Below are 22067 nucleotides of genomic sequence, written 5' to 3' on the forward strand. Positions count from 1 at the left end.
ACCTTCTATGATGTAACATTTGTGTTTCAACAGTTATTCCAAGAAAACCAGAGACTGAGAAGCAGAATGGAATAGAGGGCCTTGGGACAGTAAGCCTGGTCTGTTGGGAAGATGTCATAGGTTGTCAACAGAAGTCGGCATGTTTGGTGCAACTAAAATCACGGTTCTCTTCTCTTGCTCTATTTTTTGAGCAGGTGAGGTAGGATTTGCACTAGAGGGAAGGGGTATATTAGCCTGAACTGAGACCAGGGGATTACCAAGGCATATGAAGCTAGAGCTATAGGATCCCTGGTTCTGGCAACAAATAGAGGTAGTTTAATGTGGACTCTGGAGACAAGGATGTCCAAATCTGGAAACCCATATTTGTGGTATATCAGATTGAAGATATTTAGATGAAGAGCCCATTGATCCAGACAATGGCAACTGAGATAATCCGCTTTCCAGATGTCCAATCCTGGGGTGTGAACCACAGGGATCACTTGACAGTTTCTGTCTAAGAGATGATCTGGTTCTCTTACTTCAAGGCAACCAGATTCCTGATGCCCTTTTGATGACTAATGTACAGTAATTAACTGTTGTGGCATTGTAGGACTACTCCCTGCTTAAGTGCCTTCTTAACATGACTGTGCTTTGCTCCAAAATGTTATTGGGAAGCTTGGCTTCCCTCAATGACCATGCTCTTTGAACTGTTTTGAATTGGAACACTTCCCTCCTCAGCTTGAGAGACTTGCCTCTGTTGTGATAACATTCCAGGGATAAGGAAGGAAAGACATCTCCACTGTTAAGACTAGGGTGGTGATCCACTAAGATAGGGAGTTCCTTACTTGACTGGACAGGAGCACTGGCAAAGCAAATGAAGGAGCCTGCTTACTCCAGGCTGCCAACATATTGGAAACCACCGACCGAACCCACAGGTCTGAGACATCTGTAATCCAGAGAGAAGCAAACTGTAACAGATGTCTCCCCACTCTTAGGAGTGAGGGTGTCCCTTCAATGAGAAGAGGGCTTTGGGGAAGGCTTAGTGGACTTGCAGGGCCAAGCTTTCCACCAAAAGCATGAACTGAAGTTGGGTTTGAAGTTGAAATCTTGCTAGAATGGACAAGTGCTATGCTAGGTTTTATGAGCTAGGGGCTCAGAAGAAGGTGGTTTTGGGATCACCGAGGAAGTAAAACCTTCCCCACCTGTAACCACTTTAATTAACTGGGCAAGTGTCTTACTGAACAGATGTATTCCTTGGAAAGGTCTGTGTGAGAAGTTATTTGCAGGCAGCTTCAACTGTCCAAGATTTAGCCATTAGTTTGTGCATGTGAATGTAGATTAGAGACATTCTGGAAATGTGTCCCTTAACATGTTCTAGGGCATCTAAACAGAAAAGTAGAACAGAAGACAACTGTTGTAATTGATGTGTAACAATGTGATCCTGAAATACAGAGTCTTGCTGGTTGTTTTTCTAGTCCAGTTAGCTGCAGTTTGACATAATGAAATTACAGCAAAAACTGTTTGCAGGGCTGAGCCTGCAAGATTAAAGAGAGCTTTTAGGAGCAGCTCAAACTATATGCAGAATCTCAGAGAAAAGGAATATCTTCAATAGGAACAGTGAGAGATTTGTTTAGGACAGATGCAGTAGGATCAACTAGGACTAGCCCACTTCCTTGTGAACACTACTTCCCACTGGATAGAGCTCAGTAAAGATTTTTGGGGTAAAAGGTAACCACTTCCCACATGAAATGCTTCTAGTCAATAGGTCATTGATACCAAAACTGAACAAAGCCCATTTACTACCACAAAACTATAGGCCTATATTGGTCATCAATAATGACCTCAAATTGGTTATTAAGCAAAAAGCTTTTTTTTACCTTAATACATTCTCTGCATTAGGGTAGAAAAAAAACCTTTTCAAATATTGCTCCCCCAGCCCCAATATCGATCCACCACTGTGCCCATGCAGCAGATCTTTTCCCTTCTCTCTCCTCACAGGAGACTTGGCAGCAGCGGAAGCCATAGGCTCCTGGTGCTGTCAGTCAAATCCTGTGAGGAGTGAACAGGGGGGAGGGGCCAAGCCCTGCTATGTGTATCTATAGATTCACGGTGCCTGGCTCGGGATTGAGCCTGCATTTTGCTATTTTGATCACTGATTGAGTACAGCCGGATCAATGTTAGATGTGTGGTATTTAATGGGTAATGCTCTCAGCTAATGTGTGTTATAACTAAGCGCTCACTAGCACGAAATGCGATGGCATTTGCTCTCAGCTCCTGGCACTGTGTTTTGATGTGGATTTTACTTAAAAAAAAAAAAACAAAATTGGTATTTTTTGGACTTTCCTTTCTGGAGTGCAGCCATTCTATTAGTTTCACAGTACTCTTGGTGACATGTCAGACTTGCACCTGGTTTCAGGACTTTCATATTGGCAATTGTGGGCCTTCTTTGAGCAGCACAGCTTTTTTTGGTTGCTATGGGGGCACTTGGAGAAGAGGTGAAGCCAAGATCACAGACAGGAGACCCCAAAAAAGGTGGTTTGGGGTCAATCTATGCTAAATCATTGCACAGAGCAGGTAAATATGAAATGCATTAAAGGGAGCTGCACACGGTTAATGTGAACCACTGTAACAAAGATCCAAAGGCTGATTTCAGCTCAGTCTCCTATCATCAGACACACCGATCTAACACGCTTCACCTGGGATATGACTTAATCATCAGAGGGGCATGTATTATTTTAGGAGGTTAGGCTGAAGTCAGCCTTTGGATCTTTGTTACCGTGGTTCACATTGACAGTGTACACCCCCTTTCCTACACTTGATTTATGCGGATGATGTTATTTTATATCTTACGCAATTGTTTTTTTTGTGTAAATTTTGTAACCTGTCAAGGCTGGCTGGTAATCTCTCTAAATCTTCAGCTATGTCTATTAACCTTACCTTGTCTCAGTGTAGAACATCTCTCACATTTTTTTGGTCCAATGATACTATCTCATAATTGGGTATACCCTAATGCCAATATATATTCGTTTTCATAATAATTACCTCCCTCTGTTGACTAAAATTCATAACATACTTTGAAAGTCATAATCTATTTCTTTCTTGGGAAGAATTAGCTATTAAAATGAAAGCGGTTGTAGTTATCCAAAGCTTTGCTTACCAATGTTCCTAAATCCATTTTTAGATAAGATCCAGATAAAGAACAACAGACTTGGCTGAATAAAAGACCAAGGTTTTCAAGACAAATTCATAACTGTCGGCAATTTTATAAGTACCTGTGACAAATAAATAAATACAAAGCTCTGACCCCTCCCTCCTTAATAACCTGGTGGCTCAGTCTTTGAATCTGGCCCCTCTTTAAATTTAGATATTGATTCATTTCAGCACTCCCTTCATGGGCTTCTCTTCTAGGTGACCCCATATTTGCAGCTGCTTTTCTATCTTCTGGGAGCTTTCTTTGGTGGAAGGACACAGCCCACTCTCCTTTATGGGCAGTCGGATGTAAACAGACAGCCTGTCCATTTACACCCGACTGCCATCCGATCCTAACAACAGAAGGGGAACGGATCCCCACCTGTTTGTTTTTAGCAGATTGTTGGTGGGTGTAAATGGACACATCTTTTTACACCCACTGTTTCATAAAAGGAGAATGGAGCATCCAATCAGGTTCGCCTGAAAAACTGACAAGCAGACTTAACAGGTCCACTTGTGTAAAAAAAGGGGACTGAATGTTTTGTTATTAAACTCCATTCTATATTTCCAGAGATTTATAACATGTTTTCATGGCTGTCCCTCCCTTGGTTCTTTACTCCATATATTTTGGAGTTGTGAGAAATTAATACCTATTTGGCAAAACGTTTCTGATATTTCTTCTAAGATAGCGGGTCAAGTAGTGACGTTGATCATGTCTATGTATCTTTTATTCACTCTGATCCCAGGGATCTTATCTGTACCACATGCATAGCTACACAATGAGCTATTGCAATAATGCAATAAACTGGAAATCTCCCCTTATTCGCTTTTTGCAAATGATTGACTATGATTGCCATTATGCTACTAATGGTAAGAATTTTTCATGCACTTCATGACACAATGTCCCTTTTTACTGCTAAATGGTGGACATATAGTGTTCCAACAAATATCTACAGTATGTCTGTCAAAATTCTGTATACACCATTATATATATTGCTGCGCCTCCCTAAGTACAAAATCCTCTCAAATAATCATATAACCTAGAAATTGCATGAAAGTGCTAATATTATCAAAGTGCAAATGCATAAATTACATAGAATCATATCCCCACATGTGCCAAAATATAAATTTCATAAATCACATTAATATTGGAATAAAGTGCTGTTTCTAAAGTGCATAGATAATTTATAAAAAATGTCCATAAATGCATGCAATAATTATGAAATAAAGTCTATGTGCTGTTCCAAACTCATGCATAAGTGCATAATCCTCCACCATTCAAAATCCACGATCACTTCAACTATGCGACCTGCCCTCTTACACGTCAAACTGCTTATTTTCTCATATCTGGAATCCTGTAGATATTCTCTCTCCCTCATATAAGGACTCTCTCCCATCCGATGACTTCCTTTCAATGATTCAAATGGATACTTCTATTTGTATGTAACTGGCCCTTTAAATTAGTGGTTTCTGGTCTATGGTGAAAACGGAAGAGGGGACCCCCATAGTGTAGTATATAAAGAAATCACATTTATTAAATAAAAAATGCACTTACAAGCTATTAAAAACAACTCGCATATCTGTAAGTCACGGAGCTAGCGCTCTAGCGTCACCTCCGGTTCCAAGATCCCTGCTGCCTAGCTCCACCTACACACGTATCATCACAGGCACGTGGCTTCCTCAGTAGTACTACTGAGGAAGTTACGTGCCCGTGACGATACACGTGTAGAAGGATCCATTTGAATCATTGAAAGTGAGTCATCGGATGGGAGGCAATTCAGAATTATTGCATATATTTCTGGACCTTTTTTATAAACTATATATGCACTTTAGAAACATCACTTTATTCCAATATATTTGTGATTTATGACATTTATATTAGGAACATGTGGGGGATATGATTCTATATAATATATGAATTTGCACTTTGTTATTCTTAGCACTTTCAAGCAATTTCTAGGTTATATGATTATTTGAGAGGATTTTTGCACTTAGGGAGGAGCAGCAATATATATATTGTGTATTGATTTTTTAGTGGGAACACTTTTTGTTGCGAGCAACTACCCATAATTAGAGGAATTAGATAATATACAGGTTGGTGACGTGGGATTAATTATACACATTTCTAAATTCTGTATAAGAATCACTATGAGACTACCAATTCCTATGTCACTTGATTTTTGGAGCTCTTTTTACTGTCTGATTGACACTATGTAATAAGTGTATGGTGTATATGACTACTATGTAACTCCACTTTATGTAAACACTGCAAAGCTTCACCAGTTCAGTATTATGTATTCCCCCCACTGTGAACACTTACTGAATCTATACATCTTTTGTATTGTACGCTATTTGAACTTATGTTTTCACAAAGAAATAGCTTGTAAACAAGGAAAAAAGGGGAAAATTCTTTCAGGAGTGACCCAGTCATCCTAGACTGCACATTCTGTCTGTTCATAAACAGGCAAAGTTTTTGGGTTTTGTAGGTCTCTTTGTACCCAAAGGGGGATGGCAAGACGGAGGAGAGTCCACTTGCACAATGCCAAGGCGTTTGTGGACAGAGGCAATGAGCTTTCAATGTTAGCAAGCATGTTGCATGAAGCTACCTCTTCAATAAAGTAACAATCTGAGAAAAACCTTCTGCAGCTTCCATCAATACTGCCCCAATATCTTCTTCATTTCCTTCTGTATCTGCATCCTCTAGGAATGGCAGAGGTATGGAGTTTTTGGCCCATGGATGAAGATGGCTGTGTTAAGGCAGTAAAATGTCTGAAGAAATGTGACATAGATGCAGATAACTCTGCTTTAGTGAAATAGGCCACGTGCTGCATGCCTGAAACAGAGCTAGAACTGGATGTGGAGACTGGTGTTAGGCACTTGTGGTACAATGGATCCATCAACATGAAGGTTGAGTGTTTTGTGGACCTTCAGCAGAGTGAATGTTAGCCTGCGATTTTGCATCAACTCCTTTTTGCCTGGTCCCCGCCATATCTACAAATTAGGGTTTTTCCCTGTGGGGTACTCATGAAATAGGGTGAAGAATATAGGGTTAGCATGTCCGTAAGTAGCAAGCGATAACCCAGGTGTAGATCATTCTGCAACAAATCCTTGTGGTGAAAGGGTGGGAGAAAACACCTGAGTAACCTATAAAGGCTCTAGGGGAAAGTGGTGTTAATGTATGTGACCAGTGCTGTGTTGTAACACAGGTCATCCACCTGAGACTAAGCTCTGAGTGTGTGAATTTTAGTGCCAAGTTTGGAAAGTTTGAAAATGTGACGTGTCTACATTTCAAACAAAGCTCCATTTTTACAGTAACAGTGAGAGATACAATGTGACCCATGCTTATTTGTGCAAGATGCTGGACTGTAAAGTCAGCCCATGCTCCACCTGTCATGGTGGGAATACCCTGAAAGGAGTCTTCAGGGACTGGGTTCCTTAGCGATGGACCACAGCTCTGGTCCTGTAAAGCACCCTGCGGCTAACTCAATGCACTGCACCAAGCACCAAGGTGAGCATTCATGCAGGATCAGTGCATGAGACAACACAAAAAGCCATCCCCATGCAGAAATGACTGTACTATAAGCATATAACTGACCTGACACACACACATATTTTTTTTTTCTTTTTACACATTGTGTGTATATATATATATATATATACATATATTTATTTTTTTTACACACTGTGTGTGTGTGTGTGTGTGTGTGTGTGTGTGTGTGTGTATATATATATATATATATATATACACACACACACACACACATTGTACAATCAAAGATATTCTTTACTCATGCCCTTGTCGATATCTAGTTTGAGTATCTTGTGGCTGATGTTATTCTGTACCCCCCTTCTAAATTAGGCATTCCCAGCCGAACACAGCAATCTTTTCCGTCTTTATTTTGGCCAATGTTTTGGCAGGGCACAGCCCATCCTTCTCAAGAGAAAGGCACATTGCACCCTGCTGAAGCATTGACCAGTCAATATCCATCAACTGTCCTTCCGTAAAAAATACTTATTTGCAGAAAAATAAATAGAACATGGTAAATTGCATGTCCATTTATTCTAAAGCCTGCATCACTTGTTTTACTTACCAAATTTTAACAAATGTGCAAGTGGGTCAAGTGTACAAGTGTATTGCGTAGAGACAAAATTTGCTCAATTTAGTGTGCCAAAATATGCACCATGTATTAACTTTCTACAAAAAAAAAATAGATAAATAAAACATTAAAGCTAAACACTAAAACATTTAAGAAAGTCATACTTTTTTTTAATACCTGTTCTAAATAATTCTTAAGAATTAGAGATTTTATCAAGGCTGTTTAAATATGAATCACCTCTAACTTGAACCTGCTGGCACCTTTTTAGAAATTGTCCTTAATTGCAGCTGCAGGCTTTTTCTCCGATCTTCGAGGTGCAGATGAAGCACCATCTTTTGTGCTTGGTCTTTTCAGAGCTGAATAGACCTCCAATTGTTAAGCTAAGGCAGCTTGCAAGATTTCAAACAAAAAGAAAAGGGTGGGGGGAGATAAAGTAAAAAAGGGTAAGAGAAAGCGCCTAAAAAAAGCTCAGATTTCCTAAAGGCACGCTGCGGTCTTTATGCACTGCGTTTCTTTAGATCCTTGTCGCGCTATCCTAACTGATCCTTGCTGACCCTAACGCTTGTCACCTTCTGCAGTGCTGTCATGGTAACCCTCTCATTTTAGAGGTATTCAAAAGGCTGGAGTTAGCCTGGCTTGGATTTGGATGGCCCTAATTCTACTTGGGGTCAACAATATCAGCTGAGCAGTAGAACAGGCAGAGCAGATGGCACAGCTTTGGCTCTGTGTGCACACATAGATAATTTAATCCTTTCAGCACCCGAGGGGCCTACAATATATTTCAGAGAAACACATACATGTACAATGAAGATGGAATTATATCCCTGAATTGCCTATATACATCCCCACTATGTAAATTGAATTTAAATCATACCACTAAATTAAAAGTTTAATAGCTTTCCAGCAAAAACTGACATTAATTACACAGCAAATCTAAGATTTTACCAGATTCAGATTAAACTTTCCTAATTAAAATTGTGTTATCTCTGTGAAAATGCATTAACAAGGAAAAAAAAAATCTGAATTCCAATCCATATATGAAAGTACACAAAGTATACTGTATGGGCAAAAGCAGACCCCGACAACCTAACTCAGCGTACTGATCCTAGAAGGGTGATTGGACTGATCCTAGAAGGGTGATTGGACTGATCCTAGAAGGGTGATTGGACTGATCCTAGAAGGGTGACAGCTAATGCTTATGCTGGATTTTTTCTTGTTTCCACTCTCCATAGACATAAACATGTACGCAACTCAAGCATACATGTTTATGGAGAGACCTTATCCACTTTAACACATTTAGCTTAACATCAAATTACATGTGAACTTGCTGCAGTATCTTGACGGGAAAGATAGGAACTGTATTTGCATTTACATATTTTAATTATTGTTACTTTTAGTTAATAAAACTTGCTCATAAAGAACCATTTTCTTCACTAATAGATACAGGTTTAGAATAAATAGCAAGACACTTACAAACATTGTATTCTAACAGAAAACACAAAACAAAGATTGGGATGGGTTAATCGCTCTGCTGAGTCCTAAAGGAGAATTATAGCCAAAGCTATTTTGGCTATACTTCTCCTGTAGGTCACAGGAGCGCAGTTCGTTCTCAAGTCTGCTGTTGCCTGACGCTATGCAGCCGGTTCTCCCCTTCCTCCTTGCACCCTGAGACCGGAACCAGAAGTCTTGGTGCACAAAGATGACATAATTTTCACCAGCATCCTCTGACCTGGCAACACGCTTGGTAGCTGCCTCCCTTCACAGCCAGAGCCTTCTGTCACCAAGGAAGATCCGTCATCCAGCCATTGACCCTCACCGTGAAATGGGAGGAGGTGGGAGTTGGTCTGTTCCTAATCATTTTGGACGGTACACATGTATTTCAGGTGAGGGCACAGCAGTGTATACCCACTGCAATAACTGCTGCAGAGATACCCAGTCATCCGAGAAGCCGTTCCCCAAGGCAACCCTTGAGTAAAAAAATGGTTTCTCAGGCAACATGCCTCTTCCGAATGGAGGAAACACAAATGACTGAGCATGTTCCTGAGGGACCACATTTTAAAGACCTGTGGCAAAGTGTTTCCTGTTTTGGTGGGAGGAGATCCATCTCTCAAGGGCTGTCCTGGAAGATGACTAGGGGAAAACATCCTGACCATATGATTGGGATTCACCCAGAACCCTGGACTGGCACCTGGCTCAGTCTCTCAGTGATCCGCAGAGAGAGTGAGCCAGCCCCGTCCACGGCCCAGCGCTTCAGTGAGTGCTTGAGGGGCAGAGCAGAGAGGAGACTGACATAGCCCACTGCTCGGAGAGAACTGAGTGATCAGTGGTGTTTGATCGATCAGTTCTCACTACAGAGCCATTGGGGGACAGATGCAGCAACGGATCAATGCTGCATCCACCTAGGTGAGTATAAATGTTTGGGTTTTTATTGTTTTTAAGTCCATACTTCTCTTATATGATAATTAAATATCACTTTTTTCTTGTTTTACACACAGCATTAAATTCCTGATAGAACAAATTACATGTGGTACTTTGTCCCATTTTGTAACACAAGCTTCAATGTCAGAGAAAGAGCCCTTTCCTTGATGCAGGGCTGTCCGACATCGCAGCTAGCAAGGAGATGTAAGCGTCTGTCTCTGGTTCCCTGCATCTGTCCAAGACATTCATGAGCAAGCACAATGCCAAAGAGAAGATATGTCAGCATGTCTCCTTGATAGCAGCAGTGCTGGACAGGTTGCGCCATGAGGGGACCCCTGTATGAAATTTCAGCTAGCGCTATAGGCACCTAGGAAGATGGGACAAAGCACTACTTTATTCCATTGGGAACGCAATATAAAAGAGAGATAGTACTTCTTTAAGACTTAGCTAAGCTACTTTATCGAGGAAAGTATCCATAAAGCATTATGGCGAAGTCACTACCCGAAAGCTAATACATTGTTTTATGTACTTTGCCCTCTAGTGTATTCACTATGCAAATGTAATTAAAATCAACTGGATGGAATATTGGGCTACATTCATCAGTGTGAAAAACCCAGAAGTGTTGATCAAAGCAAAGTTTGTTTCATCCCCCAGTAAAGGTTACAAACAAAAAGGAGAGTCTGACTAGCTGATATGCTGTAAAGACACATACATGATTAGGATGTTCAACATAATAGGGATTTTGCATGTATATTTTCTTTATTTATAGCACAGATGAAAAAGTTCAAATTTATCTTTAGACAGGTTAATTATGAAATTTTGCATATGAATATATTGTACTCTTTCCATTCAGCAGAGAGAGAGTTATGCAGGCCATAGATGGGGAGAAAACCGGCCGAAAATTCATCCAAAAAAATAATCGGCCGATTTTCGGATCGTTCGTGGCTGAATTGGTCGGCTGGTTTTCTTGATTTTGACACATTTTTTTAATCGTTCATGTTGGAAAAAAAAATTTTCACGGCAATGATGGGCAAATCGGACGATCTTTTTCCCGATTAAAAAAATGCGCATGAGTCGTGACCAAAGAAAAAGAAGAACATCTGTATCTATATGTATCCATACAAATAGATACAATGTTTGCAACTGCAATACTTCTGTCAAATCTATTAGCGGTGTCCCTGCAGAGAGCTCTGCTATGATATTTGACATTTAAAAGTATAAGGGTTGCAACATTGTATCTATTTGTATCCGAATAGAAACATCTGTATCCGAAATGGATACAAATAGATACAATGTTGCAACTTTTTCTTTGTATTAATCATATTCTATTTCTTCTTCTTTTAAATGTCAAATATAGCGGAGCTTTCTGTAGGGACACCGCTATTATTGCCGTATTATTGCTATAATTGCCGGCCGTAGACGGGACGAAAATCAGCCGACTTTTTTTTACCAATGGTGGTAACGTTGGCTGATTGAACGACCGATTTTTCATTTTTCTAAAAAAAAAATAAAACGGCCCGTTTTCTCCCCATCTATGGCCTGCATAACTCTCTTTTTCAAATGTATTACAGTTACTCCTCTGCCCCCTTGTTGTAAAAAAGCTTGCTTACACAGTTCAATGGCTAAAATTGTGACTCATGTACAGGAAATTGGTAGTTGGGCAGGCACAGGACCAGCCCAGGAGCAGAAGGTTGGAGCCCAGAATGAGGAGTACACCTGATGCTCCTATAATATTTTAACAAAGTGCAGAAACTGTAATCAGAATGAAAATGCCCAACCCTAGGAACACCACAAAGTTTACTATCCTCAACTTGAGCACAGGATGACCTGTCCCAGCACTGACGGTGATATTATTTCATCCATAACAAAAGTCATCAGATTTCTGGTGTCGGGTCTGCATCTATTTTTAACCAGGGGCCCTTGCAGATAATAGTCTGTGTTTTTCTTACTCAATAATCAAGCTGGCCATACATGGATCAAAATTTTCTATCAATCGACATTTGCTTGATCAGCACATGCAGTATTCAGAAGGTGGGGGAGTCCCACTGTCAGAATACAATGACACAGTGGGAAGGATTTGCGCATTCACCTCGAATATGTGACTGGGGAATCAGTTCAGCTTTTTTTTTCCATTCAGCTGGCTGAATGAAAAAAACAGAACCCCGTAAGACCAAGCTTTTTCCAGGCCCAAGAAGGAATTGAAGTCTTTAGACAGGGTTCTAATTTTTTAATTTGTTTGGTTCTTTTCATACTATTTTCCCTTTTCTATTCTGTCCATTCCTTTATTGTTTTCTTTTCAGATGTGGCACATTATGTAAGGCCTAAATGTAGAAACATTGATTAGTAATGCAGATGATCAACAGAATGATCCTTACAGGTTTCATGTAAGATGTATCCTGTCTATGACTGTCTCCTTAGTCTCCAACAACTCCTACAGCATGTCTCCAGTCTCTGTCTATCTCCTGCAGCATGTGTGCACTCTCTTACCATCTTCTGAAGCATGTCTGCAATGTCTGGCTATTTTCTGTAGTATTACATTCAGTGAATATATTGTGTGGCTTTTTACTGATGTCACGCCCAAACTATAGGCAGGTATAAAGACATGCTTTCAAAAACTACATACTAGATGGTAACTTACCCCGTCAAAATCTATTCCATAAGCTCTGGGGTTGCAGAAACATACTTTAGGGGATGCCCAGACAGGGGTACCTTCCTCCATACGTATTGGAGCTATAAGGCTCTAAAGTCCATTTGGCAATGGGCTGCTATTAAGGTGACCAACATTACAAGTATACAGTTAGGTCCATATATATTTGTACACAGTACATTGCCAGTAAAGTATTCTCAACAAAATATTAAAAATGAGCATTTTATTTATGATTACATTCAATTGTCCAATTACTGTTGAACCCTTGAAAAAAGGGGAATGGCTACTCTTAAGAGCGTGTTCTCTGAGTGTGCGCATTTTCAGCCCATATCCATTATAGAACTATAGCTTGAATATGTTTTGGTAAATACCTGAACAAAAATTGTGCCTGTGTACAAATATATATGGACCTAACTGTATATATACACACATGCATACACACTATTTTGCCAAAAATATTGGGACACCTGTTTTTAAATGCATATGAACTTTAAAGGCATCCCTGTCTTAGTCCGTAGGGTTCAATATTGAGTTGGCCTACCCTTTGTAGCTGTAACATCTTCAACTCTTCTGGAAAGGTTGTCCACAAGGTTAATGAGTGTGTCTATGGGAATGTTCGACCATTCTTCCAGAAGTGCATTTGTGAGGTCAGGCACTGATGTTGGACTAGAAGGCCTGGCTTGCAGTCTCTGCTCTAAAGAGAGAAGGGGCCATCCCCAAACTGTTCCCACAAAGTTGGGAGCATGAAATTGTCCAAAATGTCTTGGTTTGTTGACGTTTTAAGAATTCCCTTCACTGGAACTAAGGGGCAAAGCCCAACCCCTGAAAAACAACTCCACACCTTAATCCCCCCTCCACCAAACTGTACACTTGGCACAATGCAGTCAGGCAAGTATCGTTCTCCAGGCAGCTACCAAACCCAGACACGTCCAATTAGATTGCCAGAGAAGTGTGATTTGTCACTCCAGAAAACACATCTCCACTGCTCTAGAGTTCAGTGGTGGCGTGCTTTACATCACTGCATTTGATGTTTTGCATTGCACTTGGTAATGTAAGGCTCGGATGCAGCCGCTCAGCCATGGAAACCCATTCCATGAAGCTCTCTATGCACTGTTGCTGTGCTAATATGAAGGCCACATGAAGTTTGGGGGTCTTTAGCTATTGACTTGGCAGACAGTTGCTGACTTCTGCGCATTGTGCGCTTCAGCATGCAACGACACCGCTCTCTCGTTTTACATGGCCTACCACTTGGTGGCTGAGTTGCTGTTGTTCCCACTTTGTTATAATACCACTAACAGTTGACCATGAAATATTTAGTAGTGAGGAAATTTCACGGATGGACTTATTGCAGTGGTGACAGCCCATCATAGTACCACACTTGAATTCACTGAGCTCCTGAGAACGACCCATTCTTTCACAACAAATGTTTGTAGAAGCAGTCTGCATGCCTAGATGCTTGATTTTATACACCTGTGGCCACGGAGGCGATTGAAACACCTGAATCCAATGCTTTGGAGGGGTGTCCCAATACTTTTCGCAATATAGTGTGTGTGTGTGTATATATATAATATATATGTACACACACACACATATGTACAGTATACATACACACACACAGTATATCACGTCTACTTTGTTTCTGATGTATATTTGCAGCACTACCCTGTAAAGTGAACATGTTTAAACATGACTACTTTTAAAGCAAGGCCTGCCAGCTTGAGTATCACAGACACTATCCACTAGAAAACAAACACAAAAGTGTGCTCTGTTTGTGCTGTAAAAATGAAAGAATGGGGCCAACAGCAGGTGCGATTTCTGTGTTCATTCTTAATGACATTACAATATGGCCTACTGTATCAACACAATGCACACAGAGTACACCTGTACTCTGAATGAAGTAATGGAAGGGAGTTCATAGAATATGTAAAACCTCATGAAACTATGAGGTCTATACAGGCAGTAAGACTTATACAGTATATAGAAACAAGAAGATCAAATATTAATTACTTTCACGTGCTTTTTAATTTTTTTAAATGTTTTTAAGTGAACCTTTTTCCTTCTATAAAAAAAAAAAAAAAAGCAAACTTTCATGAAATTAAAGTCTGGAGTCTGGATTAGTTCTGCCTTCATTTTAGATGAAAATCCACAGCAGCCTCTTGATCTAAATTAAATACAGTAGGCTGCCTTGGAACAGGACCAAATATTTAGAAAAGACCCCATGGTGATGAAGAGTTTGAATGTTGTTTACCCTAGGATGATCAGAGAATAGTTTTTTTTTTTTCCACTAGCTAGTAGAACCTTTGGGTTTAAAGAAGTAAACAGTATGTGTGTTTGAAATAGGAATACAATGGGAAATTTCCCTTATCAGTAATTTCCATATCTTGGGAGTACAGTATAGCACAAAAAGTCACATATTTGATGTGTTATATGCTGTTGTCAGGTGGACACTGGCAAAAGCTTTCCTGGCAAAGCCCCCAGTGGACCCTCATATAAACCCACTGACTTGGTGTGACTCCAGGTTTGTAGCAAGCAATAAAAAAAAAAAAACCAGAGGAAAGGGACTTATGCCCTGCACTGTTCTCCAAGATTGTACTAACAGATGGATGCTGTGTGGAGTGAAAGTACACCTACCACAATCGCCCTATTTTTGCAGCCCAATAAGGGTCGCTGGCAGTGCTGACCAGTGTATTCTGACAGCAGGGAAGTCTCCCCACTGTCAGAATACAATAGCTCAGTGGGGAGGATTCCCCCATCCACCTCGAATGTGTGAATGGGGGAATTGTGTCTATGACCAACCTTAAGCTGTTTATAAGGAGTACAATTAACTTTACCCCAGTAACTTCCTTGATTTATTTATCAAGGGATTCACCAGGCATTCACCATCAAATTCATGTGTAGGGGCGCATGCGCGCGCCCAGGGATGAAGACGGACGCATCCCACTGAGCTCCGCTCATCCCCCGGCAACAGAGACTCACCCTTGGCGCACTGCTGTCCTGTGAGCATACCAGGGTGAGTCAAATTAGTTAGGCACCCAAACCAGCACGATCCCCAGTGATCATGGGGAAGATCAGGAGCTGGAAGCCCCCTTCCCCACCCACCACGTGATCCGCGGCCCTCCCCGCTGCAGCGGTTCTTGCACAGGCCGCAATCCCTGGCCTCAATTTCAGCTGTCATCCCAGGAGCGAGCTCCGGGCCCCCAGTGGCGGTCAGAGGTTCTACACTGCCCCATACAATGCAGCCAACCTCCTCACCAGATTCCTCCATCATGGAAGCAGGAGAAGAACCCCTGATCCTTGTAGAAGGAGAGACAGAGAGATCTGCACTGAATCTGCATCCCACTGCTCCTGCTCTCACGGTATCTTCGCTAGAGGGAAAATTGCAAGTATTTCTATGCAATATTATCGCCTCTATATCCGCTGAAGTGGGAAAATTGGCTTTGGATCTTCGTGGGGAAATAGCTCAGATCGGAGATTGTGCTGCCCAATTAGAGAATAAATTTGATGAATTGATGCAGTACGTCCATGTCTTGGAAGAAGACAACGTGTATCTGAAACACACCATGTCCCAAATTCAGCTCCAACAAGAGGATCTAGAAAACAGGGAATGCCGGCAGAACATCCGTATCCGCGGTATGTCCGAATCTGTTACCGATTTCCAACTCCGCCGACATCTCCTGTCTTTTTTCACTTCAACTGCCCCCAGGGTTCCAGAAGCGGATTGGCGCCTGGATGGGGCCCATCGATCATTGGGCCCCAGACCTGCTGATGGCACCAGACCGCGTGATGTCATTGTCCGCTTTCATTATTTTGAAAGCAAGGAAGCACAAATTAGCCTCCGTACGCAACAACCCTTCCCTGGAATTTAAAGGGGACAGGCTCCAGCTCTTTTGTGATCTCTCTCCGATTACCCTGACCAAACGGCGGGCGCTGAAGCCAATTACCACTCATCTTCAACATCACCGTGCCCCCTATCGCTGGGGTTTCCCCTTCAAGCTGGTCATCTCCAAGGAAGATTACCAAGTTACTCTTCGTGATCTTTTGGAGGCGGACTGCTTTCTGAAGCAATTGGGACTACCTCCTCTACTGGAAGATGCCTCCTCTCTGCCGCCTACTCCATCTCGTCCTCCCGTTACTCCCAACAAGATTTGGACACCAGTTCGCAGGGGCCGGAAGCATCTTTCACGTACACCTCAGCGTCCTCGCCTCCCTCGTTCCAGAGATGAGCCTGTCTGATACTTCACTGAGGTGTCCATCTATGGACTCTTCGGGGTTGCATCCTTATCCCTTCTCCCCCCCCCCCCCTCCTCCCCACCCTCCCTCTCTCCCACCTTTCTGTGCTGGGTGCCTTCATTTGTTATGTTTTCCTTTTGGCCGGGTTTGACCTTTGTAGAACTAGGTTTGCATTGACCTCCGATTGCTTGCCACTAATATTCTTTTTAACCCCAACCTTGCAGATAGTATGGCGGTGCCCCGAATGTCCCCTTGGGTCACGGCCACACTCTTCCAACTGCGCCACCTAGTACAGCCTGTTACTCGAAAGCTGCAACCATTGTCTTATCTCCAGAAAAAGGATCTGCATTCCCAACATTTATATATATATACACCTCCAGATACGTCACTTTTTCTCCATGTCCCCCACGTTGACTCTTGGGAAACCTACTCCCTTTGAGCATCTATGCATACAAGGTCCACATCAAAAGAACATAATTTCTAATATATACAGACTTCTTATGGATGCTGCACACCCTCTCTAATGACACTCATCACTACATGCGCAAGTGGTTCCAGTTTTTGCAATGTGACATTGATCTCGTGCAATGGAAGAAAATTTGGGACAACACATCTAAATCTTCTGTGTGGTTTATAAAGAAAATACATACAAAATTTTGATGTTATGGTACAAAACTCCCGAGATTATGCATGCCTTTAATCCGAGTGCTTCTTCCGCTTGCTGGCGTTGTTAGGTGTGGTGCGGGGTAGGGCGGTTGCGAGGTCAGAGGAGGGAAGAGTTGATGGGGTTATAGTGGGAGGGAGGCTAGGTGGGGAGGTAGGTTGAGCATTGGAGATGTCCTTACAGATTGCGTCAATCTTATTTTGGAAGTGATTGGCAATCTTGTGGGCGGTGAGTGAGGTACGGGGTGGGGGGGGGAGAGAGTAGGCAGTTGAAAGTGGAGAAGAGCCAGCGAGGACAGGTGGAGAGGGTGTTGATGAGGGTTATGAAGTAGGCTTGTTTGGCAGCATGGAGGGAGGAGGAGTAGGTGAGGAAGGCGGATTTGTAGAGGGGGAACGCTCGAGGGGATTTGGTTTTGTGCCAATCGTTCCAGCGCGTGACTGCGTCGTTTAAGATTTTTAGTGTGGTCGTTCTGCCAGGATTGAAGTGGTCGGGGTCTAATGCTACACGTGGTTAGGGGTGCTAAGGAGTCTAAGGCAGCTGATAGCGAGATGTTATACGCAGCAGTGGCCAGGTCAGGGCATGACAGTGGAAGGATACTGTCGTACAGACAATCAGCTGCAGAGTGGAGAGGGGCCAGGTTCAGGTTGCGGAGGTTACGGCTGGTGATGGTTTGACGTTTGGGGGGGGGGTGTTTGAGGACGGGCAGATGGAGAACGTAATGAGGTTGTGGTCAGAGAGAGGGAAAGGGGTGTTAGTGAGGTTGTGGAGGGTGCAGAGATGGGAGAAAACGAGGTCCAGGGTGTTTCCATCGGTGTGGGTGGAGGACTGTGTACACTGTGTGAGTGCAAAAGAAGAGGTTAAGTGGAGGAGTTGGGATGTAGCCGGGTTGTTGACATTGATAGGGATATTGAAGTCTCCAAGGATGATGGTGGGTAGCTCAGAGGAGAGGAAGAAGGGTAGCCAGGCGAAAAGTCATCAAGGAAGTGGGATACGGGTCCAGGAGGCCGATAGATTACTGCAATCCTCAGAGGGGTGGGGGAGAAGAGTCGGATGCAGTGGGCCTCAAAGGAGGAGAAGGATAGAGAGGGGGGTTTTGGAGGACCTGGAAGGTGGTCAGCACAAGGTCAGTTTTTTACAGAACCTGCCATTCCCAGGTCTTCCCAGAATGGCCAGGAAACTCTCCACACATATTTTGACTGCGGCCAGAAGAAGTATTCCTATGTGTTGGCTATCTTCTATACCTCCTTCAATGTCAACGTTGTTTAAAATTATTGCTGATGTGAGACGGATGGAATACCTAACTGCTATACAAGCCTGCTCGACTGCTGTGTTCTAGGCAGTGTGGCACCCATGGGACAATTTCTCCTCCTCCCATCTTTCTACAAATGTACAGTTCTGATGGCCTCCCCATTGTAGCTATATGATATTATCATGTATGTAACCAAGCAGATTTCACCATTGATGTGCTCTTTCTTTCTCCTGAGTTATTTTTTGTATACTTACATATTTATGTGAAAATCAATAAAAGTTAATACAAAAAAAAAAGTCATGTGTAAAGGTTCCTTTTGCAAGCAGGTCCAGCAGACTAAGCCTTTAATGGCAAACTTTCTGTGCATATGCACAGAATAGTGTCATCCTTGAGATTTGGAAAAGTATATTCTCTAGGACATTAACACAAAATAGTAGCAACAAAGGCATGAGCTTTATGATTAAGTAACTTTTCCATGGCGACAAAAGTCCACAAAGAGTTTTAGAGAAATTAATACCTTTTTTCAAATTAATGGCCAATCCTCATGCAAACCACAGTTCATTTGTGTGCACAAATGAAAAGTCTTTGTAGACTTTGCCAGCCCTTTAATGCCCACAGGACCTTGTTTAGGCTGAGGAGATTCTGGTACTGTTAGGCAAAGGTCAGTCAACACTTCATCAAAAAGATCAGAAGAGCTTAGGAGGTTAAGGTTCATACTCCTAAACAGATTCAGGTATGGTGAGGCAGAAGAGTGCTTTTGGGTTTTAAAGGGGTAGAGAGTATTAGTTAAAAAAAAAAAATCAGACAGTTGCAGAGTAAGGTTATATGTTGCAAACCTAGTGGGGGCTAGAATTTGAAGAAAGGAGCCAAGTCATTGAAGGACCTTGCTCTGATACAAGGGAATAGCTGTCAACCTCAGCATTTCTCTGATTTTCCAGTGTCATCTGTAGCATGTGTGCTATTAGGCCCTTTTTTAAAGCTCCTCAGTACCTTGCCCTGCTATTGTTGAGTGAGGGGATCCTCTGTGGCGTACTCACGAAATGAATGCAGAATGAGAGAGTATCAGCATGCCTGAGAAAGAGCCTGTGATAACCCAAGGTGCTGACAGATATCCCGTAGTTGTGTCTCTAGAACAGCAGGTGGCCAGGAGACCAGCAAGATTGCTTTTTGTGTATGCAGTGAAAATGGCAAGCGGAAGTGCATCAGCAATAAGACACAGTGTAACTACCTCACCACGGAAGCAGCAACACTATGTGGGAAAACCTGCCAAATTTTAAAAAGGTAAGCATTATAACATTACACAAACACAGTAGAAACATTTACAGAGAGATATAACACAAGTGAATAATATCCCACATGTAAAAACAGGAACCGGTCACAAATACAGGCAAACCCTGTAGGTTGCTAAAAGAAACTTCACCCGTCACAGTAGGCATCCCCTCAAAGGAGTCCTCAGGGTCTGGGTGCCACAGGGATTGACCAATGACCTGGACCTGTACAGCACCCTGCAGCTAACTACTCTTTTTGCACCACTTGCCAAGGTGTCGAATTTAACAGAAGCAAACATTACAGGCTGGCCTGCTGTGTTTAATCATCTATTAAATTTATAAGCAAGTGAATACGAGAGGTAATACATTTGCCAAAACACCGGGTATGATGCCCAAGATGGGGGTAGCTAATACAGAGAATTGTAAGAACAGTTCCTGGAAAAGATTTCACTTTTTTTTTTTTCTTGTACTTTAGTCCTTTGATTGCCAAGGGCAAATATTATTAGTCGTGGTAATCAAGGGTTTAAACAAGCTCTTGGCTGCAATAAGTAGGAAATTGGTTACAAGTAGAAAATAAAAGCTGTAAACACACCTTCATATTTTGTGCTAAGAGAATAGAAAAAAAATGTTATTCTCCAAAGTCAATAAGAAAAAGCATGTTACAGCAATTTAGTGAAAAATCAAATCAATTCAGAGCAGAGTATAATTTAAATAATTCACAAGACACACAATACTCTGTATATACATCAAGGTGTCTTTATGTACATAAATGACATTAGCTTTTTCACCATATGCTGTTTCAGTTAGTAGGGGGTTGTTATTCACACTTCTATAGTCCTGCGGGTTTCTCAGCTGTACTACAACTGTACATTCAAATTAAAAACTGGCTTCCTGCATCGCCAACAATCAGTCACTGGGTATTACAGCTGTGTGGCAGTCACCCTTCATAACATTTCTGATGGCCAATCATAGTTTCTAGACTGTTGTGACTAGGATATGGCCGTCTCTGGGGAGTATTAGTAGCTTTGTGGTAGATTAGTAAAAGACAAACTAATCAACACCAGCAGTGGGGCACAGAGGAATCTTGTTGTAACAAAGGAAAACCAATAAAAAAAAAAATACACTGCTCAAAAAAATTAAAGGAACACTTTGAAAACACATCAGATCTCAATGGGGAAAAATATCATGCTGGATATCTACACTGATATGGAGTGCGTAATGTGTTAGGAAAAGGATTCCCCATCGTTTGATGGAGATGAAAATTATCAAACTACTGAATTCAAAGACACCCCAAATATCAAAGTGAAAAAAATTATGCAGCAGGCTAGTACATTTTGCTGAAATTTCATTGCAGCAACTCAAAATGGTACTCAGTAGTTTGTACTGTATGAACCCCACGTGCTTATATGCATGCCTGACAAAGTTGGGGCATGCTCCTAATGAGATGACAGATGGTGTCCTGGGGTATTTCCTCTCAGATCTGGACCAGGGCATCACTGAGCTCCTGGAAAGTCTGAGGTGCAACCTGGCAGCGGCGGATGGACTGAAGCATGATATCCCAGAGGCATTCTGTTGGATTTAGGTCAGATGAGCTTGGGGCCATTCAATGGTATCAATTTCTTCATCCTCAAGGAACTGCCTGCATACTCTCGCCACATGAGGCTGGGTATTGTCGTGCACCAGGAGGAACCTAGGACCCACTGCACCAGCGTAGGGTCCAACAATGAGTCCAAGAATTTCATCCCAATACCTAATGGCAGTCAGGGTGCTGTTGTCTATCCTGTAGAGGTCTGTGCATCCCTCCATGTATATGCCTCCCCAGATCATCACGGGCCAACCACCAAAACAGTCATGCTGAATGATGTTACAGACAGCATAGCGTTCTTCACAACTTCTCCAGACCGTTTCACATCTGTTAAATGTGCTCAGGGTGAACCTGCTCTCATCTGTGAAAAGCACAGGGCGCCATTGGCGGACTTGCCACTTCTAGTGTTTAATGGCAAATGCCAATCGAGCTCTATGGTGCCGTGCAGTGAGCACAGGGCACACTAGAGGGTGTCAGGCACTCAGGCCACCTTCATGAAGTCTGTTTCTGATTGTTTGGTCAGAGACATTCACACCAGTGGCCTGCTGGATGTCATTTTGTAGGGCTCTGGCAGTGCTCAGCCTGTTCCTCCTTGCACAAAGGAGCAGATACCGGTCCTGCTGATGGGTTAAGGACCTTCTATAGCCCTATACAGCTCTCCTAGAGTAACTGCCTGTTTCCTGGTATCTCCTCCATGCTCTTGAGACTGTGCTGGGAGGCACAGCAAACCTTCTGGAAATG

At 42.3% G+C, this 22067-nt stretch overlaps 1 protein-coding gene across 3 annotated transcripts in view; it reads right to left on the reverse strand.

Annotated features, from left to right (window-relative positions):
* CDKAL1 (CDKAL1 threonylcarbamoyladenosine tRNA methylthiotransferase) overlaps nt 1–22067 on the reverse strand; it is a 951890-nt gene that overhangs the window by 490689 nt on the left and 439134 nt on the right. The gene's annotated exons all lie outside the window — the stretch shown is intronic.

The sequence above is a fragment of the Staurois parvus genome, unplaced genomic scaffold (genome assembly GCF_062004578.1).
Source record: "Staurois parvus isolate SC_StPar_1 unplaced genomic scaffold, SC_StPar_1.0 ptg000287l, whole genome shotgun sequence".
Lineage (NCBI taxonomy): Eukaryota > Metazoa > Chordata > Amphibia > Anura > Ranidae > Staurois > Staurois parvus.